The sequence below is a fragment of the Athene noctua genome, chromosome 8 (genome assembly GCF_965140245.1).
Source record: "Athene noctua chromosome 8, bAthNoc1.hap1.1, whole genome shotgun sequence".
Lineage (NCBI taxonomy): Eukaryota > Metazoa > Chordata > Aves > Strigiformes > Strigidae > Athene > Athene noctua.
The window spans coordinates 12440653-12465882 of record NC_134044.1 but is presented as its reverse complement, the minus strand read 5'-3'; the positions used below and the strand labels follow the sequence as shown (position 1 = coordinate 12465882).

The 25230-nt window shown below is 39.3% G+C and overlaps 1 protein-coding gene across 6 annotated transcripts in view; it reads left to right on the top strand.

Moving 5' to 3' along the window:
- TRIP12 (thyroid hormone receptor interactor 12) overlaps positions 1 to 25230 on the top strand; it is an 82099-nt gene that overhangs the window by 4003 nt on the left and 52866 nt on the right. Inside the window, exon 1 of one of the 6 annotated variants that reach the window (XM_074912708.1) lies at positions 1861 to 1879. The exons of the other annotated variants lie outside the window; for them this stretch is intronic. The gene's annotated coding sequence lies outside the window, so the exon portion shown is untranslated. Of the gene's footprint in view, positions 1 to 1860; positions 1880 to 25230 lie in introns of those variants that run through there. 6 annotated transcript variants of the gene reach the window in all.

The window sequence follows — 25230 nt, the reverse complement described above, 5'->3', positions numbered from 1 at the left end:
TGAATTTTTTGGTAGGGTAACAGATTACCTTTGGGTCAGTGTGTTTAATTTTTGGGAGAAGTAATACCTACTTTGAATTTGCTCTTAATATTTAATCTATACGTAATATCATAGCAGATTTATGGCAGTATATGAACCAACTTTTTGCTGAACATTTTCACAGCTAAATTAGTTCAGGACATGAGGTTGATAGCTCCAAAACAAAGTCATGTTAACTTTTTTTGTCCTGATATTTTTTCAGTTTACGTGAAAGAATATGTTTCTCAAGGAGCAAAGCTATTTTCAGACTTCTCACTGGTGATCAAGCATGACAAAATGCTTGTGTGTAGCTGCTTGTTTCAGGATGTCTTTTTTTAAGAAAAATGATTAACTTTAAAACATGAATTCAGCCATCTTCTGTAAATGAAAAAATTCTAGCTACACGTGATACCAAGTGTACAGTCAATGTGAAAGACAGTGCTAAGTCAACTAGCTTCTCCACTGTGTGCTTTCACATACCAGTGATGGTTACTTTGGTGCGAAGGTTAGTTTTGAGGAGCAATTGTTCTCCTAATCCTGCCATGTGATAAATTTTTTCTCATCAAGTTGGTAAAATCTAACTGTGTAAATATGCAGTCATATTCTCCTTCAATTCTGTCTGGCAGCCAGGGTTCGAGCACACATAACCAATCTGTTTACTCTCACTGTCTATAATAAGTCTTGTCTTGCAATGTACTGACTGTTGCCAGTCTTACTTGACTCATGAACATAGTACAAATATGGCAGAAAACTGCCATGTGTAAGAGCAATACATAGTCAACTTTGAAGTGAAGACTCTTGTATAGGAAAAACTAGAAAAGTTACATGTATATCAGAGAAGTTAATTATGGTGATCTAATACTGGACTTCAATAGTGAAAATGCGTGAGAAGTACTGGCAATGGTGTTCAAGCCATAGTTGCCTTCAGTTGCTCCTAAAAAGCTGCTTTTGTCATGATTCATGGAGTAAGCCAGTTTGGAAAGGACCTCTGGAGGTCACTTGGCCCTGCTCACCACTTGACTTTATCTACTCTTGAATAAATAGTTTTTCATTGATTACTGTACTGATAAAAGAGCTCGATCTTGAGTGATAAGAAAGGGGAAAAAGCAGCAAACCTATGAAGTTATGTGTGGGGAAGGATTCTATGATGTGAAGCAGTGCCATGCTGTATCATGGAGCAGGGGGGAATCACAGTTTCTCAGTGTTTTCTGAATGGATCATTCTGCTTTGTGATGGTGTCCACAATAAAGTGCATATGCTGAGCTGCAAAGATTTGACCTTCTTAAAAGGTACGAAAGGGTCTGAGTCATATCCTGGAATGTGAACCTTGAGTTGTAGGGAGCAATTTGGTATTTCAAAATGGAAGCTGAGGTCCCTGGTACTTGTTGAACAAGAAGGCTTTTTCAAGATCTTAAAGTCAAGGTATATTTCATGTTTATTCTGCTTTCAGAGTAAGATGTTACTGACAACCCTTGTTTTATTGCATAACATCTAAATAAGTAAACTTAGTGTTAAGAAGGGCAGCTACTTGCTAGACTCTTGTAAAGGTGGAAATGAAAGAATACAATCATGTTCTTTATTTTCTGATGTACATGTGTTATTTGGAGACAAAGGTGTTAAACTTTCCAGAAAGCTGTTTAAATATCAGCAATGTGAGTCTCCTTCAGAGCATGGCTGACTACTATTGTGTGTTTGAAGTATGGTTAATATCAATTGTTATTAATGAAGAGCAGTAACTATGATGAAGAATTTTTCCTTTGTTTTTTAGGTGTAGTTCCTAAAGAAAACCCATTAGGAAAAATAGCCCTGTGACAAATCTTCGTAGGTCATCTGGTACATACTTACGCTCCGAAGTAATTAGGTATAGTCTTATGCTATACTTGTTTTTAGAAAATATGCATGCTGTTTTTTGTTCTCCATGTCTAACTTCTGCTTACTTGCCTCACTATGAACTTGTTATGGTTTCATATCCACTCTGGGTGGGAGAAATGATCTTCTCTCTGTACTGTGGGCTTTTATGTGGTTGAAGTCTATTCTGTAACTCTGCTTTTAGTCCAGGACTGCTTAGATGTAAAAGTAGAAGTACAGGTAAATAAAACTGGAAGTAAAAAAATACACTTTTATGTAGTATCTTCTAAGTTGAAAATGTGAGGTTTTAGGAGCAATATAAATAAGTTGAGGCACCAAAAAAGGAAAGCTGTAAACAATGCATAGTAACACAAGTAATGGTAGACTTCAACATCCCCCATGTCTGCCCGCCCTGCCCCAAAGAAAAGGAAAAAAAAAATACACACATATGCACATGCCTCCCCTCCCTCCCCAGTCAAGGGACTTGCATTAAATTTCCTTGATCTTGGTGTAATAATTAGCTGCTTACTTTAACTCTTGGAGTTAGTTGAGGAGAAGCTGTCTTTACATCATATATCTTTGTGGAATATGAATCTGTGGTAGATGTCTATTTTTGGACAAGATAATATTGCAAGATGTTAACATCAGGGCTAAAAGATGGCATCTTGTCCATGTTAATAATGTTCTGTGTCTTCTCATGTCAAATCCTTTATGTAATTAGCCTATTCAGTATAGAGAATGTCCCTTCTTGGAAGGTGTGTGCAGTGTAACTGAACCTTCTGATCACAGGTGAGATGTGGCTATGCATTTAAAGAGAACTAATGAAGAAAGTAAGTGAAGGTGCATATTAATAGCCTATATGCTGAACACAAACTTGGATCTCTGCCTTCCTTAGAGAGTGAATGTTCTCTTCCTCTTTACTTTGAGGATATATACTTTGTTATAATCAAGCTACTGACTGTTAACTGTAATTTTTATTTAAAACTTCACTTGTTTTGACCTTTGCAGTTGTTTCGGGTATAACAGCCTGATGAATTCATCCATTGTAAAGGGGTGAGGGGAAAGTGGGAAATCACTAACTTGAAGAAGGGTGAGCAGACAGTCATAGTCTATGTGAGTAAGCTTGAGTGAATAGCACCTGAGAAGAAGCTGCATAGCTAGGTTTCATATCTTTAAGTAACACCAATAAACAAAATAAATAGATTCAAGTAATGGAAGGGGCAGGGATACCGTTGGTGTACATAAAAATGCAGCTTGATCTGAAGTTGTTTAGAAAACCTCTGGAGAAAACAACATTTCAACTGAATCTCATTTAAATAAAGTGATGGAAGCTGCATAACTTTAGCAAACTTTAAGACAGGGTTCCAAGTGTTAGAAGTTGTGGTTTAAAGATCTGCTACAGTCTATTCCACAGTGTTTTTCATGTTTATGTTATGACAATGCATGCTACCATATCTTCCTCTGGTAGCATTCTGCCTGGTTTATTTAGCAGATAACTTTCTACAATAAAACACTGGTAATAAAAATGAAGACCTCCATTATACCATAAGAATATGGCATAAAGAAGTTAGTTTCATTCCCTTACTTGGTTACAAAAAGCTTGGCAGAAGAGCAAACATACTTTGCCAAAAATAAGACAGCAAATATGCTTTCTTCAAATTTCTTGTATGACAACTTTTAAGTTGATACAGTTCTGCTGCATAATCCCCATTTCTCATTTACCTCAAGTATTTGTTGACTTGCAAGGGAATGTAGCCATGTTTTATACTAGACTTTTGACAGCAGGACTCCAACTTAAAACTTTCATCAGCACTTAGTAACTAGAATTGGAAAAGAAGCATTAAGACAAATGCCCTTGCACACCTTTCTCTGCAAATTTAAATACTCCATTGAGCTGAATTGAGCTCTCTTCAGGTTAACCTTCAAGAGGAAAGATGAATTTTGTGGAATTTAGTATGTGAAAGAACAATACTGCTTAAATGCCTTCCCTGAACATTTAAATACATGAGTGTTATGTTCACAGTAGTAAGGATGGGAACTTTTTTTAATAGTTTAGGGGTTCTTGACATAGTGCCAAAACAGAACTGGAGTTGAAACAGAATGGGCACTGAAGATTCTGGCTTAACTGTGTTGTATGCAGATGAACTTAAGTCAGGACTGGTGTACTGTATATTTGGAAACTTGAGGTAAATACAAATGTAGCAATGAGTTAATTTTTGAAAGCGCACTTAGAAGAAATATAAAATTGCCTATGAGACTCTACTGAAGTTAGGGGCAAAGTAATCTCAATCTGTCACTTCCAAAATAAAATGCAATGAACACACTTGTTGCTGTACTTTGTTACTCCAGACAACCTCTGGAAGTAAAGTGTATTCCCTGAGTGCATGAGGCTTTTTCTTCTGTCACAGACTCATCCAAAAGCTGTTAAAACTTACTGTAGTTTTAAATAAACTAGATTCCTATTAGGTAACAAGTTGGTGAATAAACTTAATGTAGTTCTGTGGTCTATTCTGCAGAAGTCCTTACTACTTCATGTATTTTGTTCAGGTGAAGTCTGAGTTTCTATCAGCTTGAGATACTGCACATAAATTCTAACTGCTTCCTGATGGTAACACCTGTAGTGTCACCAGAAACACTTTAACTGCTTCAACCTGTTTTTGGCAGTTTGACTGTTCTGAAGTAGTGTTGCTTCTGTTTGTGGTATATGTTTTGTTTTTTCAGTTTCATAGCCACTGAAAGTACTGGAAACCCTATTAGCTCTCATCTGTACTATTAATGCAATTAATTTTAATCTTGTTTTAGTGCTGTTTCGCACACTTTAAAAATCAGAAGGGAAGTAGGTTGCTGTGCATTGCAAAATTGCTTAACGTGTTTTCATGTAAAAGCTATTCCCCTTCAACCAAGATACAGCTGCTTCTTTACAAATTTTTAGATCGGAGTATTGTTTTCCTCACAAAATTCTGTCAGGATATTTGAGAAGTCAGCTCAGTAAGATGGCAAATCAAAACTAGATAGCAGGTGATATTGTTAATGGATTTAAAGACAGTAAAATTAGTTTCTTGACTTTGCTCTGTATGTAACCCATTCTGAAATATCAGTTGCCTTCATTGTTGTTAATAACTCAGTTACAAAGTCTCTGTGTTGCACTTTCATAGTGTTCCTGTGTGTCTGCTAGTCCTACGTGGAACTCTTTCCAAAAAATCAAGTAGCTGGTTTAGTTTTCTGAATGTATTAACGCTGAGAGATTTCCCCACCCCACCCCACCCCCCGCACACACACATTTGGGAGATATCAAACATGAACATATGGGCACAGAGTGACACAGCACTAGAAGGATCAAGCTGGATAAACAACCTCTGCATAGAATAACCCTATCCAAAAGCATGGTGTATGGTTTGTGGTTTTTTATTTTTAAATCCTAGAACTTGCTGCTTACTGCAATAACTTGCTTTGTGGAGACCTATCTGCTGCCTCCCCCACTCCTTCCCAGCAGAAGGTGTGGGGACAAGTTTTCTTTCCTTAGTCACAACAGTTTCAGTGGTAGATACCATGGGACAGGACAAAAAAAGCTTCACAAACTGTAGATAATATAGGTTTGCTTCTTTGCAGTGTCTTCTCTGACTTCTTTTATCTTCTGAGAAAGAATGGGTGTTATGATAACAAGAATGGTGCTCCAGTTACTTCCTTAGCAAAAAGATCAAAGAGGGGGTACTAGTCTTTTCTAGGAACTGAACCTTTAAAGTAGTTTTCGTACCTGAGCGTCTCAGTCCTGAGCAACATGAGCATACCATCTCTGGTTGGCATAGTAGAACACAGAACTTGTTATTTGTCAGTTGTCTGTAAGGACAGTGAAGTACTACTGCCTAGGAATAAGCTTAGTAAGAGACTTCATAATGTGAAAAATGTAATCTGCCAATACTGTTGATACATCACTTAAATCTCTAACTTGAAACCATTTAAGAAGCAGCTAAGTGCATGCATTGGTTTTGTTTTCATACTTGCTTTTTTTAATTCTTCTGTCTTCCTAGGAGATTGTTTCAGTATGTTGTTTCTTGAGAAGAATTCAGACAAGAAATTAGATGATCCTAAATTTCAAAACTGTTTTGCTTACTAACTGTATCAGTGCTACCCTCTCATTTAAAGTAATTTTCTTTTCTTGGTGTTCTACCCTTGGCCTGTACAGGCAACAACCACCTTGTTGCCAGGTTAAACAGCACAGGCTTTATTAGTCACCTCTTGTAAGACCACTTTTCTGTTCTTTCAACTGGAATTCATCTGTCTTGACCAAGGCTAGCTGTGATGGGATAGTGTATTCCAGATAAATACTTCTTGTACAAAAGAACTGCAGAATTCTCAGTTACTCTGTAACGGCATATATACCTAAGCATTGGTTCCTCCTTACACACACCCCCCACCCCACCCCCACCCCCATTTCCTCCAGTATCACTCTGAGGAACTGGAACATGTAGTCACTAATGGTTATTTCAACTGACAAGGGCTTGGCTTACAGCAAACCCTCTTGTTTTTAGTACTAAGCTATAGAATCTCCATGCTGCTTGTTACTACTGTACTTCATAGCATTACAAGTGTCTCATTAGAATAGTTTACTGTTCCATGGTTTTGATACATATTTATTATTTTGGGGGAAGAAAGGAGGAGAGGAAAGGGAATGTGTAGGTTTTGGTAGTTTTTGGGAAAAAAAAAAGAGTTTTGAGGTAACAGCTCCAGCTTTCAGTAACCATATCGCCAGGGTAGTTACATTGAAATAAGCAAGGCTGTAACAATGATAAGGCTTTCTATGGGTAATAGTATTTTCATTGTTACAAATACCTTCCTGTAAACTCATATGATCATGTATTCTATTCCTGTGCTACTTAACGGCAGTTGGTTGTTTAAATAGTTTTGGATTTAAGAAAATGAAGTAATGAATGACCTCTTTTCTATAAGCTTGGAAATAGTAGCAAGTGTCCTGAGTTCTGCTGTCAAAAACCTGTTTCCCTTCTGGACTCTACTGCTTTTCTGTCATTACTGAATTAGGGTTTCAAGATCTAATTCCATCACAAGTTTGATTTAACTTGACTGCCTTCAAGTGTTACAAATGTGTAAGCACCCATAGTTTACAGACACTGTAATTTCCAACTGTTTTTCTCAACATTGGGCCTCTGGCTGCACATTCACAGTAGCCATGAGTATGTTAAGTCCTGCAATGTCTAAAAATGAAAGTACTTTAGAAAAAAATACTCTTTCTCTAGAGTGTGCTTGCTGTAACACAGCTTTGAAACTGACAGGGGTGGAAAGTTGTAGTTTAATAGTCCTTGTCAAAGAGTACTTGTACTCTTGCTAAACTCTGGTTCAGTGAGAGTGTCTATCTACATATGTTCATAGAGTAAACAAGTATAATTTCATGGTGCTACTGACATAGTGAAGGAGGGTAGGCTGTCTTGTGAAAAGTATTTGAAAGAAGCAGTCTTAAATCTTAGCTTGTCAGGAAAGGAGAGGGCCTGTTCCTGGTAATGCTGTCTACACTAATGGGTTCTCTTTTTAATAGTAGTTTGGTTTTTGTTTGTGGTGTTTTTTGTTGGGTTTTTTTGGTGTGTTTTTTTTAAAGCAAAGGGACAGTTCTTCCTTACTGTGTTTTTTGGATCACTTTAGATTGGAGTACTTCAAATGCCTGACTTTGACTGAAATACCTAGTTTCCAGCTGAAGGCTAACAGAAGGAGAAAAAATAGAGTGCAAAAGTGTGTGTGTTAAGTGTTCAGGTTTTTATATCACTGACTATAGCTGTATTGTCATAAATGTTATAGCTATATCATGAGAGGTAGTTGCTTCCATAGGGTTCTCTATGCTTAGTTCCTGCAAGGGAGGGTGTTCTAAAGGTGTTAACCTGCTATGCCTAAGCTTTGAACAGCTGAGGCAAAGAATTCAAGAATGCTCAGAGTTCTGTGCCCACTGACTCAGGAATGTTGCTCAGAGATCACTGTGTGACAAGTAGAGCGGGTGCAAACTACTGTTTTTCCTGTGATTCTCAGATAGCTTGTGTGAGGCATAGCTGAGTTGGGGCTTGTAGGCCCCTATCTTTGCTTTAAGTATATTATCTAACTTGTTAAAAAAGCCTACTTCAGAAGGGTTTGGTCTTTCTGTTGACAATATCAGAAGCAGAAAGTGACTAGTGCAAGTCCAGACCTGTGACAGCTAGAAGCAGAAGCTCAACCTATAGTAGAATGTAGTGATTTAAATGTCCAAGTTCAGTTAAGTCAAGGTGCATCAAAATCAAGGGAGTTTGCTACTATTTAATAGTATTCCATGTGGTGGCAACAAACTAGAGCTGCACCTCCTCTTGGTGTGTGTGTTTCCTGTGGTGTTGGGAAGGTTGGTGGCCCAGCTTTGAGGTGGGAATTTCAAAATACACATTGTGACTGGCTATTATCTAAGCTGCTTTGTTCTTTATACTTGCTGCAGTAACATTGGTGGTGGGAGGGTAGAGGAGAATCTGATGTAATTTCTGGTTGCTTCAGCAGAATTTGAAAGCTTTTACTGGTGAAAACTGGTGATAGTTCTAAAGGTTTGAAATTGTATGTATAAACTTGTACAGTTGCAATCTGTATTTTTGGCTGACTCCTGAAGTTTGTGCTGAATTCTAACATGGAAATAGTCTGCACAGGCATTAGTGTGAAACTAGTAATTTAACCCTGTACCTTCTGAGGTATTTGTCTAAGCAAAGGGGTTTGAAATAATGACATACTCAAAGGTAGGAGGAACTTTGAGTAAATACATGTAATAGTTGCAAGCTACCTTCTACTGAGTACACAAGACTTTTAGTTTTTAGATTAGAGGAACTAAGTTTCCTTTCTTATTTAGATGACTGTGCTCACTAGGATGTCTTCCAAGAAATGTAGTAGTTGGGTTTTCAACCTCCATCACTGCTGTGGTACATAGCAGAGTTCAGCTGAAAAACTGCATAGTGCAGACTCACAGCTCGAATGCCCTGAAGTCTGGCTTGTTTAGATTTTCTCTCCTTAGTCTGTACTGTAAGTTTAGTAGTAATTTTAATCTTGTATGAAGAATATAAGGAAGTGTAATCATTATTAAGCTTAGAGTTAATGGAGTTATTAAAAAAAAAGGTGTGTTTAGCCCAATGTCTGTCATACTTGAATATGTACAGAATGTTTGTGCTGTCATATTAATTAGAAAAGTATCCATTATAAAACACACACTACTATATCACAGCTGAAATGTTTTTCTTGAAAGTAAAATAAAGCACTACTGAAACTTTCAGGCTCTTATCATGCAGCTGTTTAATGTAATAAATATTGTCAGATTAGTATATGCTAATGCATATGCTGTCCTTGATATTTGAAACTACAACACCAGACTGCTGATTTGAAAAACCCAGGTTAAAAGCTTCATACCCTCCACTTTCTAATTAACCAAAATAGACATTTAATTGGAAATAATTCAATCTATTTCTTAATAGATGCTCCAAGTTTGATGAGCAAAGTTTTCAAACTGTTTAACTTTCAGTTCTGTGGAAGAAGTTCTTGCTGGACAGATCAGGCTGTTTTCAAATGGTAGTACACAGTATCTGTGTCCCAGAACTGTTCTGCCAGGGGAGCCTTTAAATACAAAAAACTCATATAAGTAAACTTTGAAAAGCATAGGAGACCCAAAGTTAGTACAGTGAATTTGGCATCTTTGGTAGCTAATAGGGGTTGGGGGTGCTGGGAAATAATAAACGGGAGAAGAGATTTATTTCAAAGACTTGAAGTAGGGAAATAGAGGCAGTAAAGATACTAGAGCACTTCATTGCTCATTAATCATATGTGGGATAGGGATGTGCATGCTCCTGGCTGAGTATCTTTGATAAGCAGAATAGATGTAGGATTAAGAGAGGCTGCAGCCTTTATGAAATACCTGAATTTTGTGTTTGATGTAAGATACTGTGCAGAGGGGAGGGAAGGAAGAAACTGATTACTTAGAGGCTTACAGGTATTTTACATCACAAGCCTAATACATACTCTTTCTTGAATCTCTTCCTGAAGCCACGCCATTCCCTGTGTTTTTTACTCAAGTGTGGTGAAGAGTTCTATCTTGCATCATGATGAATCTGCCCTCTCTAGTTAAATATCCTTTTGTTCGTCTTGTCTACCTTACTGGTGCATTTTATTAAATGACTTAAATAGTAAGAAGAATGACATGCAGAGTAGTTCTGAAGCTGTATCCACATCTTATGGAAGTTTTTTAAAAAAACAAAACAGACAAGACATCTTGCATAGGAATTGTTGAGTGAAGTTTGCTTTCATTTCAGTGTCAAGAGTATGGGATTATTTTAATGTTTGCAAAAATGTCTTTCAGGAGCATAGCAAGATGGATGCATAGCTTTGCTCCTGAGTATTCTATCATTGATGTAGACAGAAAGTACTTAAAAGAAACACTGTCTTCCTTTCTTCTCTTCCTCATCATATCATCTTCTAATCCTAGACAAGGCTAGAATCTATTGGTGTTGTTTGGGCGTGATAGGTTGTAGGTTTGCATGTAAGGCATAATTAAGCATTATTGTAGGAAAAAAGGTCACCTGTATAGGATGCAACTCTTGAGTATTCTGACTGGGTCAGAGCAAACCACAAGAGCAAAGGTTTAACAAATCAGCTATTATAATATCTAGTTCTTACTCATTTTGGTCCTAAGATCGAGCTATATAAAGCTTACAGTTCTGCTTATTCGTTTATATGCATCTCAGATGTGGAGAAACTGTGTTTTTCTGATAGGTGTTCTGTGTTATTGGTAGTCTGCGAGTCCTTTCAGTACATCACGGAGCAGGAGCTTAGCTGGGAGGTAACAAAAAGCTTCAAACGGATTTAGGCAGCATCTATTGGAACATCTTCTTGCCAGGAAAGTAACCTTTCTTCCAGTTCTGAAGTGGTTGACTGTTGGCAAAGAATTCAGGCTTTGGCAATCCAGGCCATGCTGTGACCCTGAGGAAAAATACATTATTAGTGTCAATTTGTTAATCTAGTGAACTGTAAAATATGGGCATAGTTACACTTCTTACTTGTGCAAGAAAAGTGTGTGCATAGCTTGGGAGAAAGGAGTTAAAAATCATTGGGGAGGTAAAGCAGAAAAAAAGGGCTGGTGGCACTTAAACATATGGGAAGGAAGAGAGGAATTTGTAATAGACTTTTTTTGTTGTTTGTATTAAAATTTGATGATGGTGAGTTCTTGTCTAGCTTAAAATTAAGTCTGGCATCCTGATAAAAAAGCATTTGAAAGACCTCTAATATTTAGATTTGCTAAAGTTCAGCACCTTAAGCCTCTTTTCAGGTTCTTAGGACACTCACTCATTTGTGGTTAAAATACTCTGTAATCCCTGTGTACAGCACCTTGTTCCCACAAACTTACTTGTCAAGTGCTGAAAAGGCGCATATGTGCGGAGTGGAGTAGACAGTCTTGTGAAAGCATGCCATAAAGTTCCTTTATTCTTTCATAAAGGTTGGTACTCTGGCTTTTGACAACTTTTGCCATGAATTTAAAAGTGAGAACCTTCCTAAAATACAGTTGTAGAAGCTAATACTCTCTGCTTTTCCGGGTAGTTACCATGAAAGAATAGCTCTGAGCACTGTAATGATAGGATCAGGATTTTGATCAATGATAGGATCAATTTAAAGACAGCCTAGTCCTTGGTGCTTAACAGGTGTTTCTTTGGGTGTGCCTTCCTTTTGTTCAGCTTTACACAGAACTTCTGTTTCTTTATGCAGATACTGGGTAGGTAGTTTGGTTTGTGATTTCATACAAGATAAATGTCTTTAATTGTGCCTATGTCAGTAATTTGGTATGTGTATTGGAGCTCACTCTTAATTACATCACTGCAAGGTATGATGTCAATGTAGAAATTGTTTTTCTTTGATCGAGAAGATGCATCTGTGGCACATAATTCCAAGATGCTATTGGTTCAAGCACTATTCCGTTTAGAAACCTTGAATGTGTTTTAATCCCTTTGTTGTTTCAGTATCCTTGTGATAGTTAAAGATCGTACGCAGATCCAGTGCTGAGGAAGCAGGAAACTTAACCGGTTTTAATTGCATTTCTTCCTCAACAGCAATTTACCAGATTGTATCATATGGCGTAGGAAACTTGCTATGCAGTAGGCCTTTGTCCTTTTTTGTGTAGCATTTGGATAAAAGTCTTTGCTAGGACGATAGCATAACCTGCTTCAGACAGTATAGGAAAGGAGGCCTCAACAGACATCAGGTTGGAGTCAGTGCTAAGTATCAGTGATTAGAAAAACAAAAGGAAAACTGCAGAGATCATACAGATTTGTCCAAAGCTATGATATTTTGAAGATGCAAAAACTTAAGACCCGTTCTTGTTAAGTAGAAAACAGATGAGTACTCCCCCTCTCCTCTTCCCCTGGAAACCTAGAATATTTTTTTTAAAAATTTTTGTGTTTATCTTTAAAGTAATTCTCTTTAAGACGTGCTAGTTGAGTGAACAGGCTTCTCAACTTTTAGCATTTCTGTATGTAAACTAGTTTCAAGTTGAAGCTGAATATTATCAAACTGAAGACCCAGTCTCCTCCCTCTTTACCTTGTTTTCAGAGTAGATCTACATAATGTCCTTAGTCCTGTAATCTTGGGTTTATCTGTGGCGCTTGTCTAATCTGCATGTACAGGTGAACTGTTGTTTGTGTTTCTCCCCCCAGCAGAAACTTCTGTAATTTCTCTTAATTTCTTCATTCTAGCAGCTAACTAAAGTTCTTTTTTTGTTTCTGTGCCCTGCCCCCCCCCCCCCCCCCCCCCAATTGTCTAAAAGATTGCAGAGATCATTTTATGTTAATTTTAGACTTTGGGTGGCCAAACTATGTTTTACTAGCCACTGAGTTCATGATCTCTCTGTAAGACAGCTTGGCAAAAGTTGCTTAGAAACCTGGCAGGACTCAGGCAACCTGCCATGCTGCAACTTGGGGCATGTATTGTCTAACAGGCTCTGCAGGTAGGACATGTGTATGTACCATATCAGTATTTGTCTTGTGCTGTTGCACTTGATTTTATTTAAGGGCTGTGTGTGCCAGATGAAGGTGAATGGCAGACTGCAAATAAGGCACCATCTGGTCTATGGGGTTAGAATAGGGAAGAGGCTTGGTGTTGTAGCAGTAGGTTCTGTATTCAGGCTCATAGAAGTAAATGGAGCTATGCAGCACAAAGACAGCTGGACATTAAGCATTGCACAGGGCAGACTTGGAGTGGGTGATGATTTTGGGTGTTTCTTGGATTACTTGCGTGGCAGTATTGAAATCGAGCTTCTAAATTGAAATTTGCACTAATCGCTCAACTGATTTTTTGCTTAACTGGTAATAAATGCCCACTGCCTCAACTTCATCACACCTGTTTACTTGGTCTTAACATGACCACCTACCTGCTAGCTTGTCTTAATTTCTGGCAGTGTCCCTGATCTGAACTTCATGAAGGACTTTGTGCTTTTGTTCATGTTGTCTCACAGAAGGTAAAAGCTCCTCATTCAAATTCATTCCCCTATTCTGAAGAGAATGTTCTCCCTCATGCTTGCCAGGCAGCATGGTTTTTTATAATGTTAGTGAAAGCTTAAGCCACCACACAGATAGTGCATTTTGGCTCCTACTAAACAAGGGTTTCTAGAGAAGAGCTGAAAATTTTATTTCTATTGCTTGCAATGGCTTTTGCTGGGAGTTTGCTCAAAATGAAGGAATTCACATTAATTCACTCTGGGTACAAATAGCAGAGTTTTGGTCAGAATTTGGCTGCTGGAAAATACATTCTTTTCCCTTGAAGAGATATCAGTTTTGTTTAATTTAAAAAAAGGAAAAAAGTAGTTATTTCCATTGTTGCTAACAAGTTGGAACCACACTTGCATTAGTATCAGGTAGTAGAATTGCATACTGAGACTTTCATAGTGTAAACTTCTCTGTCTAGCAGCTTGTCAGTAAGTAACATTAATTTTAGAGTTCCTGTAGAGGTGAAGTCAAGATTTTGCTGTAGGATATGATTTGGCAGGGATATTTTGTTCTGACAGAAGTGTACACAATAAAATAAACTTTGAACACATCTGTTCCTCACTTTTCCATTCTCTTTCCCATTGCTGTGCTAAAAGGGAAAAAGATCTGTCAACACAGAAACAAAAGCTGGTTCAGTATTCTACAGCTAACGTTTGCTGTGTTTATATGTGCCTGTTATCCATGTGGTGTAACAAATCTTTCATATTACTAAACTGGCTTAAATATCTCTGGGCTGCTTTTTAAGCTGAGCTGTTGCTGCCTGACTTGCAGCTACCCAGATCAGACTATTGCTGAATACAGGTTGATTCAGAAGTTTCTGAGTTCTTATGCTTTTGATAATCTTTATGTTTGTGTGCAGAAAAAAAATAACTGCTGCAGGGTTGACTGAATTATGCAATGGGACTTAATGATTAAAAAACCAAAACAAAACGGAGCACTGAAGACTGAGAAAGTACAGGTGTTGTAAACACGAAAATATTTTCTTAAAGCATTGAGTCCTGGCATTCTACCACTGAGAGAGCATTCCCTTCCTTTGTTAATGAATTCAAGTCAAACTATACACTGATGGAAAACTTACATTGAAGCAGTTTGGATGTGTTACAAATGGTGAAGTGGAAAGGTAACAAACTTGGTTTATTTGGAGAATGACAATTGAGTTTTTTTACAAGTGCAGATACTTTGAATTAAATTGTGATCTACCCTTATAACTAAATGTTCTAAGATTGCTTTTATAATCAAATCCATTGCTGATGCTCTCAAAAATGAGAGTAGTTGCTGTTAGCAATATATTTAATTTCAAAATATACAGTATGCTAAATTATAGAGAAGCAAGAGAATAAAAGCAAGTGCTTTCTGTTTTTCTTCTCTTTTGGATGAGGATCTAAGATCTGAATGACTCTTGTGTACTTTTTCTGAACCAAAATGCAGTGCAAAGAACAATACAACTTGTAATATTTCTGTCCCTGATGAACATAAGAGAAACAAAGCATGAGGTGGCAAAACTGAAGAGGGATGCTCTCAAAACAGCAGTATATTTGTTCCATGCAACTCCTTTACTTTTTTCCCCAGTCTGCAGCCTCTGGCGTTTTAGGGGAAAGGAGTATAGGAGATAAAGGCTTTTACAATCTTAATGTTAGCTATCCCCCTTAACCAGCACTTAAGAATTCAGTTAAGCTTTGGTCCTGGTTTAATTTCTCAGTGCACTGATGGTGAGTCTTTCTTCAGTAATGAAATGAAGCTATGGATTCCTGTGTACCATGAGCTGGGATCACCAGTTGTGCAAACAGACCTGACACCTGAGCTCACCTTTGTATCCTATATAACTGTATACAGAATGGAACATGAGCAGTGGGGTTTTTTTGTTCCTGTAAGCTGCCCAGATGAACAGGAATGTTGTTCTGTCAAACTCCTGCAGGTGCACTTTTTTAGCTAATTTGTGGCCCTCCCCTCCATCCATAGGTTGCTCTTGATTTTTGAGCTGTTTAACTTCTTGAACAGTCAGTTATACTGCTGGCTGGATATAAAGCCATCTGCCAGCAGTACCTGTGCTTCTCTGTAGCTTTGAGTAGTACCCTGCTCTTTCAGTTTGACTCTTCCACAGCCTAAAAAGACTTGCTAAGGTTCTGGCTGTGGTGTTTAGGCCAGTCCACTGTTTTCCTTCTAAACCAGTGGTGGGTGTCAGGTCTCAGTAATCTTTATAGAACAAGGTTTTAAGCTTCTTCCAGGTCACTGAAGACATCTTCAGTTTGCTTTTCTGTACCAGGCCCAGCAAAAGGTCTCTGCAGTCTCAGACTTCAAATTCAACTGATCTGCTTGAAGCAGAGGAGGCTGTTCAGCTTCTGCAACTCATAATGTCTTCCTGCTGTTACAAAACTATTCTTATTAACACTGGAGCATGTGATAGCATGTATTTAGATTTTTTTTTTTTTTTTCTTAAATGATACTTGACCTCTGACTTCCCCAGACTCTGTTCTCAAGCTATAGTAGCTTTTGCACAGATACCTTTCAGTTCTTTCACCAGAGAGACAATAGATAATTTACTGGCATGTATGACCTGTTGGATCACACAGTTGTAACAACCTGGGCATTCCTCTAGTGAGCAGTGTTGTGCATCTTTTCAGAGGCTTTTTCAGTGTTCTTGTAGAATCATACGATGGTTTGGGTTGGAAGGGACCTTAAAGATCATCTAGTTCCAGCCCCCCTGCCATGGCAGGGACACCTTCCACTAGCCCAGGTTGTTCACAGCCCCGTCCAACCTGGCCTTGAACACTGCCAGGCTGTGGCTGCCCCCTCCCTTTCTGGGCAACCTGTGCCAGTGTCTCACCACCCTCACAGTAAAGAATTTCTTCCTTCTATCTAATCTGAATCTATCCTATTTCAGTTTAAAACAGTTACCCCTCATCCTACCCCTACACTCTTTTATAAAGGAGTCCCTCCCCATCTTTTCTGTAGCCCACTTTAAGTACTGGAAGGCCCCTGTAAGGTCTCCCCTGGAGCATTTTTTAGGCTGAACAACCCCAACTCTCTCAGCCTGTCCTCACAGGGGAGCTGCTCCAGCCCCTGATCATCTCTGTGGTCTCCCCTGGACCCGCTTGAGCAGGTTCGTGTCCTTCTGATGTTGGAGGCCCCAGAGCTGGCCACAGCACTGCAGGGGGAGTCTCACGAGAGTAGAGTCGAGGGGGAGAATCCCCTCCCTCAACCTGCTGGCCACACTGCTCTTGATGCAGCCCAGGACACGGTTGGCTTTCAGGCTGCAAGCACACATTGCTGGTTCATAGTCAGTTTTTCCACCCACCAACACCCCAGGTCCTTCTCCGCAGGGCTGCTCTCAATGCACTCCTCACTCAGCCTGGATTTGTGTTTGGGATTGCCCCGACCCATGGGCAGGACCTTGCACTCAGCCTTACTGTATTTCATGAGATTTGCACAGGCCCATCTCTCCAACCTGTCCAGGTCCCTCTGGATGGCTCATCCCTTCCCTCCAGCATGTTGACCACATCACACAGCTCGTTGTCATTGGTGAACTTGGTGAGGGTCCACTCAATCCCACTGACTGTGTTGCTGACAAAGATGTTAAACAGTGCTGGTCCCATCACTGACCCCTGAGGAATGCCAGTTGTCACTGCTCTCCACTTGGATGTTGAGCTGTTGATAACAACTCTTGAGTGTGACCACCCAGCCAATTCCTTATTCACCAAGTGGTCCATCCACCAAATCTGTGCCTCTCCAATTCAGAGATAAGGATTTCATGTAGGACAGTGTCAAATACTTTGCACAGGTCCAGGTAGATGATGCCAGTTGCTCTCGTCCCTTAGCCACTGATGCTGTAATCCTGTTGTAGAAGGCCACCAAATTTGTCCATCACAATTTGTCCTTAGTGAAGCCATGTTAGCTGTCACCAATTGCCTCTGTAGTTTAAAGCTGCCTTCACTAGCTTGGCAAGCCTGTGACTGAAGATGCTTTTCCTCTTCTCCAACAGATGGACCCATCAGCCCCCAGTAGGCCAGGTTTCTCAAAGTAAGTCCTATGGTCTAAATAGCCGAACCCCAGGCTGTGGTACCAGTCCTGGAACCAGTTGTTGACTTCCCAGATTTTGGCTGGTCCTTTCAAACCTCTTCCTTTAGACTGGGAGAATTGATGAAAAAACTGCCTGAACTCCAGAGTCCCTTACCACTGCTCCCAGGGCTCTGTAATCCTTGAGAGTGCTCAGACTGCTCCTCCCTGTATCACTGGTGCCCATTATTCACTGCTGCTGTTTCACGTGGGCACCAGTGATACAGCGAGGAGCAGTCTGAGAGCAGTGAATAATAGTGGACTCCTGTGGGAACCTGTAAATTTTCAGTTTGAGACAATGTTCTGACTACCAATTAGCAGTATAGTTTCCCCTAATTCTGAACTGAGATCACAAATGAGGATATTTTTAGCTTCCTCTTCCATGCCAAGACTTTCTCTTCCCAGTCTTTGTCTGTAGGTCATTACAGACAGGTATGCATAGATGCAGTCTAGAGGATCTTAACCTGGTGGTTACATCCTTTCAAGCCCCTAGTCGCTTGTTCTGCTGATTCTGTGAAGGTGGCCTTCTGCATTGTCACTGTCTCAACTAGAAGGCTAGGCAGGGTCTAAGCTCTTGAAAGACTGCGTAAGGGAAAGCAGAATTCTTCCTAATGTAGTAAGGCCCAAAGATTGCTATAATCTTCTGATGGCTATGGGGAACAGGGGGTAACTCCTTACTGATTTTTTTTTTTCTTTTGTGGAGACTGTAGCTCGAGTGTATTTATGGCCAACTGATATTTGAAAAGTTTTCTGCAGTATCCATACCTCTTTCAAAATAGGGGGTATATGTTAAATGTTTAAGAAATGCTTCCACTCTAATGATTAGAGAGTAGTTGAATTAAAAAGTACTCTTCCACTGTAAATGAATCTAGGAAGAATATTGTGCTGAAACTATTTTTTTTTGTCTCCAACTAACAGCTTATATATCGTCTGAAGTTACCAAGTGTAAAAGTGAACGTGAGCTAGTCCTGAGTCTATAATGTCTTCAGTGATTGGTCTCCTTTGATATTTGTAGCTTACATGTCTGTTTTGCTTACTTCCTCATTTTAGTCCAGGTTACTGGATTGTGTTTTTAAGGAACTGAAGGAAAGGGAATGCTTTCTGAGCTATATGTGATTACAGTGAGGAACAGGGCCGGAGTTGTTTCTTTTCCTCTCAGGGAGGATGTCCTGGGAAGGGATGGGGAGTTTGTTCTTGCACACCTGTACATTTACACAGATCTGAGATCTTGGGTTACTTGAACTGACATCTGTTGCATGATTTTTATTTTTTTTTTTTTTTAAATCAAATGCTTCTGCTGAATATACTGGTAGTCTGTTAGTGTTTCCTCTTGCATGCCTTTGCATCTGGAGTGATGTTTTAATATCTTACGGTTTGGGTTTTTTTCTTCCCTGTTCTTTGGAGTATCTTTCATGATTCACCTTTTGCCTTTCTGCTCTTTCTCAGAACGTATTTTGTCATCATGATTGGAAATTGTTGCTACTCAGCAGAATAAGAAATCTTTAACATAATCTAAGGTCTTACTTTCAACAGGAGTTTGGGCCAGATGATCTCAAGGAATCCTTTACAGCCAAGGTTTTTAAATTATTCTAACTGAACTCTTGCACTCCAGTTGAACCCTGCATCAAGGAGGCATCTGGTCTGAAGAGGAGTTTACTTCTGTATGCTGTTAAACTCTGCTTGTCTTCCCATCAATATCTTTTTAATGTCTTTGAAGAAAACTGATGAAAGTGATGCAACTATTTAAATTTGTAGAAATTCTGTGCTGAAAGAGGTGTGGAAATCTGTCTCCTTGCCACCTAACATGCTCATTTTAAGAAGAAACTTCCATGATACCTCCTTGTCTGTTTTCTCAGCAGTGAGGTAATGTTACAGTACTAGGAGGATGTAGAATCTTCTCTGTTCTGAAGGTTTTTCCATATGTACTGAATTTGCTGTAGTTACTGTGTCTGTGCATGTATTTCTCTGTGTGTAGCTTTTTTAAATCTAGCATTGGAGGGGGAGAATACAAAGAGTCTAGTCCAGCCTAATGTATGATTCAGGGCCATTTTGTGTGGTTTCTGTATCAGAAGTTAATCTGATAAAAGTCACCGTGTGAATTTTACATTATTAGATGCAGTGCAGCAGGTAAGCTTCAGTGTACTCCAGCATCTTTAAATCATGTAGATGGCTTATGGCTATTCTTGGGGAGGAGGAGGAATGAAAACAGGTAAGAGGATAGGTGGTAGCTCACTCTTCCTATGTTGGAAAAAGAAAGCTTGTCATTTATTAAGACTCAATGCTTTCAGGCTTCTGCATAACCCAGGATTTGCATGAATGCAGCTGAAACCGCAGAATCACAGAATTGTCTAGATTGGAAAAGACCTTGAAGATCATCCAGTCCAACCATTAACCTAACACTGACAGTTCCCAACTACACCAGATCCCTCAGCATTAAGTCAACTCTACTCTTAAAACACCTCCAGGGATGGGGACTCTACCACCTCCCTGGGCAGCCAATTCCAACGCCTAACAACCTGTTCTGTAAAGAAATGCTTCCTAATATCCAGTCTAAACCTTCTGTGGTGCAGCTTGAGGCCATTCCCACTTGTCCTGTCGCTTGTTACTTGGTTAAAGAGACTCATCCCCAGCTCTCTGTAACCTCCTTTCAGGTAGCTGTAGAGGGCGATGAGGTCTCCCCTCAGCCTTCTCTTCTCCAGACTAAACACCCCCAGTTCCCTCAGCTGCTGCTCATATGACATGTGCTCCAGGCTCTTCACCAGCTTCCTTGCCCTGTGGACATGCTTGAGGAATTCAATGTCATTTTGTAGTGGGGGGCCCAAAACTGAACACAGGAATCGAGGGGCGGCCTCACCAGTGCCAAGTACAGGGGTAAGATCCCTTCCCTGTCCCTGCTGGCCACGCTATTTCTCATGCAAGCCAGGATACCATTGGTCTTCTTGGCCACCTGGGCACACTGCTGGCTCCTGTTCAGCCAGCTGTCAATCAACCCCCCCAGGTCCCTCTCTGACTGGCAGCTCTCCAGCCACTCCTCCCCAAGCCTGTCTATACCTTACCAGACCTTACAGCACCTTGCAGTTCATGGGACAATATATTTTTCCCTTCTTTGTGTATAGAAGTTTGCTGTCAGGAGGAAGGGAAGGATGATGAGAGTTAGGGAGATGTCAGAAAATTTTTCTAGGAAATCTTCAGTACATTGTGCTCACTTCCTAAGCTATCCCATGAACTATTTTACAACCAGAAGGGACAAGAGGCTGCTAAACTGAAAATGCAAGCCTCTACCTGCATGGAGCTTTGATGTGAAATTTATGTTTGGAGATGAGGACTGGAGTGGGAGAAGAACTCAACAGAGTAACTTGATTTTAGGGAGTATAGTGAGGAAGAATAGTGTCAAAATCAGTTGCACAAGCCTTAGTTTAAAGCAACTAAGTGGACTGAAAAGTCTTCCTACTTTGAGTAGCTGGTGAAGTAGTAGAAGTAATAGAATGAATGCTTGCAAGTACTTGCTTGCAAGGAAAGAAAATAGGTGTGTGTGTGTTTGCAGGTAGATGAGGAGAACTTTGTGAGGAGTGAGGAAAAATGAGGTACAGCTATGAGATCAGTTTAAAATGAAGTAGTGTGGTTCCAAAACAATCCAGTGGTACTAAACCATATGCAGCAAGTTCTTCAGTTTAGTTGCAGTTGAAGTCTCAATCCTTAAGTGTGTTGTATGCTTATATATTTATTTACAATGTGCTTCTACCTTAACTGACTAGATTTCACAGATGCAGTTGATGAAGTAAATTAACAATGAAGTGAAGGAATACAAATCTGAAGTCTTAGCCTTAACACTTTCTGATAAGTACGCTGAACTCTGGGTTTTGACTGGCAAGATATGCAACTTGCTGAAAGTAAATGTTCTGAATTTACAAGACACATAAGCATCCTCTTGTCTCTTCATTCTTCCCCGCCCCTCCCTCCCCACCTTTTGCCTAATACTGACTTCAGGGCAGTAAGTCTTAGCAATTTTGAGAAGTTGGACTGCAGCAGCAGCATTAAGTAAGGCACTGTTTTTTTGGGCCAAGGTACAGAACAGTGTGCTGACCAGTGTCTTCAGCTCAATTCCAAGCAGATAGCAGATATTATACTGGAGTATTATAGGCAGAGGTGCTAGGCATATCCTTGAACATTCAGAAAACTGGAGTACAAGAGCCTGAAGAGTTTTTGCACTCCTAAGACTCTTGTAAAGAACTGAAAAACCTCAAAACCCTAAACCAACAAACATGTCAAACAAGTTCTAGAGCTCATCCAAGTAGATTAAGGAAGCTCTTTTCTTGTGAAAGGGTTCAGTTCAGTTTTTCCAGAGCTTGTTACCAGCTTGCCTTGTTGCACTGTTAGTGGCACAGGAGTTTATTGGAGTGCTTCAGTCTACTCATTTTCTTTTTCTCGCTGTAGCCTGGATCACATAGGCTATGTTACAGTTCAGTGTCCTTCAGGGAGTGATTTTTGGGTGTCAAGTAAAAGCTGATACAGGCTTATTCTGTAGTCTGTTTCCTCTGCTTCAAAGACCTGGAAAAGACCTGGAAAAGCATTGATCACTTCCTGTTGGCTTTTCAATGAGAAGAAAGGTAAAGGCGTTACTGCAAGCTGACAGATGTTTTTTTATCTTGTGTTCCTGTGGAACCTCTTCAAGTAATATATTGGGTATACTTTAGCTATAGTGTTCGTAATAGGTATGTTAGGTCTACAGAAATTTTATTTTAGTTGCTTTCCTGTGCAGTAACAAAGATAACTGTTACTGGTAATCAGAGTACACTAAAACTTTAGAATACTATGCAAGATGATAAGTTAGATGCCAGTGCTGTTAGTTGTCTTCTAAAGAGATGTCTGGGTTTATTTAAAATGCTGGTTTTTAGAACTAATCCTCAGTCTAAAAAGTCTGCTTGTGAAGAGAGCATCTGTGGGCCAGTGCATGGCATCATTAAAGCTAGGAATATGGAAATGTGAAACATTAACTAGAATGGCTTGTTTACAGAAAACGTCATGCTAGAAGAGAACCTGAACTTAAAATTCTTAGATCACAAAGCCTGTCAACTGAAACACAGAGGTCTGATGTACAGTTGTAACTTTTTTTTTTATTCTAAGTGTGGGGAGAATGCTTAATCTAGTTGAGGAAATGGTCATAAAATGTGACAGGACTGCACTGGTGCATTCAGCTGATCTACTAGGTTGTGCATCTCCTTTGAATTTAGGTATCTAAAGAGGGGGAAGAATAAGCCTGGAAGTGAGGCTTACATATGGAGGCACAAGTCTGAAGTTCAGATTTAGGAGCCTTAGGGCTCTTTTCTTGTCAGTCTAACATGTGGAAGTCAGTTGTGACCCACTGAAAAGATCTCTTCCCTACTGGACTAACTGGGCACATGGTATTGTGTGGCTTCAGATACTTGCAGTGAGACTTAAGTTAATGTTGTGATGGTAAAGGTCATAGCTGAATTGTGAAGCAGCATTATATTTAAAGGCAAACTAGGAGTCATGGTAACACACTATATGGTAAGAAATGCAGTTATGTTGAGAGGTTTCAATATAAACTCTGGACATCATCTTGACTTGACAGATGCCTTACAGGATGAAACAGCTGCCATTTCATTCTTCTACACAGCTGAAAATACCATGTGTATGACAACACACTGTACTGCATAACTTCTAAGCACAGACTTCTTAAAGTGGCTGGCTGACCCGGACAGATTAACGTTAAACTCAAGTTTCCCTAGACAGCACCAGGATTGCTTGTGTGATGTTTTTTTCAGCTAACTTCTGGTATTTTGTGAAGGAGCCCATGTACTGGCCTTAGGTGGAAAGGCATGTGGCTGACCTATCAGAGCTCTAGCGTGAGCACTGCTCCTTGAAGAATGAAACCTGCTGAATTGCATGTTCTTACAGTCAGTACAAGGTGAGACAGTAGATCTATGGCAACCATTTCATAGTATGATTGATAATTTGACATGCATACCCAATTTCAACTTTAGTTGACTTCTGGCAGAAGGGACACTACTCCTTCCTTGTGTAAAATGCACAAAATGTTCCTCCTTGCTGATGTTTATGAAGAGGTGTTTTTTCATTTGGTGTTTGAATACAAAGAAATAAAGAGAGAACGCGCAAGAGCATTTGACAGTGCCTGTGCTTGAATTCAGGTAGACCCCCTACATAGTGCTGCAACCTTGGTTGGGTTTCAGCCTGGTTAATGCTAGGCTTGTTGTCTTGCATCTGCAGTGTACTCTGAAGAGAATGCTCCCACTTATGCTCTCCTTGACCTGACTAATATGGCTGCACCAGCAAGCTGGTGTAACTTACAGCTATAGCAGGCTTTTTCTGTTTCATTGTAAGTCTTTTTGTGCTCTAAAGTACAAGAAATTGTAGACTTGAAGGTGTCATGTATTGCTTAAAAGCATTAAACCTTTTTGTTAGTGGGAATATTTACTATGATTAAGGAGTTAGGATAAGAAACCTGAAGAAGGAAAGCTCAGCTTCTGAGGAGTAGGATTTACAGTCATCAAGACTAGCTACAAGGTTCATTGAACAACTATATTTTGTTAGATTGTGGTTTTTGTGCTCTACTTCTATGAAGTTCTAAATGTAAGGTGAAAAAACAAGGTAAAGACAATTATCTGCTAATTGATCCTACTTTCTGCTTTTGCTGTCTGCTGCTCTTGTTGGACCTCTTAGTGGAAAGAACATGAAGAACTTTAAAAAGATGCTTTTGACTCCTGTGATGTGGGGATTAGGAAGGGGAGCAATTCTTCTGCCTAACTTGTACTCTTATTTGACTTCTGGAGCTTATTTAAAATATTTCTGGCATGTTAACGGAGAGCTTTTAGTACTAGGTTGTATCATTATGGTGTAACAAGACTGAATCTGAGCTAGCAGAATTTTGATCACTTCTTGTGCTGTGCAGGTGTCTTGATCATATATACATGTTCCTTTTGGCCTCGTACTAGGTATGTAAGGTAATGGTTTGCATAATACCAGTTTATGTGCTTGGTTTCTTATGGCCTACAGTAAAATGGAATAATTTAGGATTCTTTTTTTTTCCCTTCTCACTTTTGTTCACTTCTATGGGCTCTTTCAGAGGAATATAGTCAAGTATTGTCTGGCTTTACTGACAATACCAGGTCTTGAGAGTTACTTTATTGAAGGCATTTGAATTTTAACTGAGCCTTAGTTACCTGCAGATGAAATGTTTTAAACTTTTTTCTGGCGGAGTTCTTGCTTCCTGTGCTATAACTATAATAGACTCTGAATCAGTATATAGACTAGTGTGTTCTTAAACTTCAGTTATTTTCCTTCTTGTGGCTTTTTTCACCTGCACATACCTTTTTTTTACCAGATTTCACACAATTAGAAACAGTAAAACTGCATTTGCTGGTTGTGGTCCTTCTGTTATGCTCTCTGTAAAGAAATACCAATTTAGCACAGGATACAATAGTTACTTCACTGAGGAGCTAGCTGAGGCTTGACCTTGAAATACCTCTTTCTGAGAACTGCAGCTGAATGTTATGTTAGTCTTCCATAAAAGTACCAAAAATATAATGTGTAGACCTCTAACAGTCACAAAGCAATTACAAAAGTAGTAATACAAAGACATCATATTGGTTTTTTGAATAATTTTATACACTCATTAACTCTTGTCTCAAATACCTTTTCTTATTAATTAAGCTCTCATGAGCAAGAACTTCTTGCTTATATAGTTAGATCTCTTTTCCTGAATTACTATGTATGTTTCTTTACACAAATGGAAGTTGTATAAATC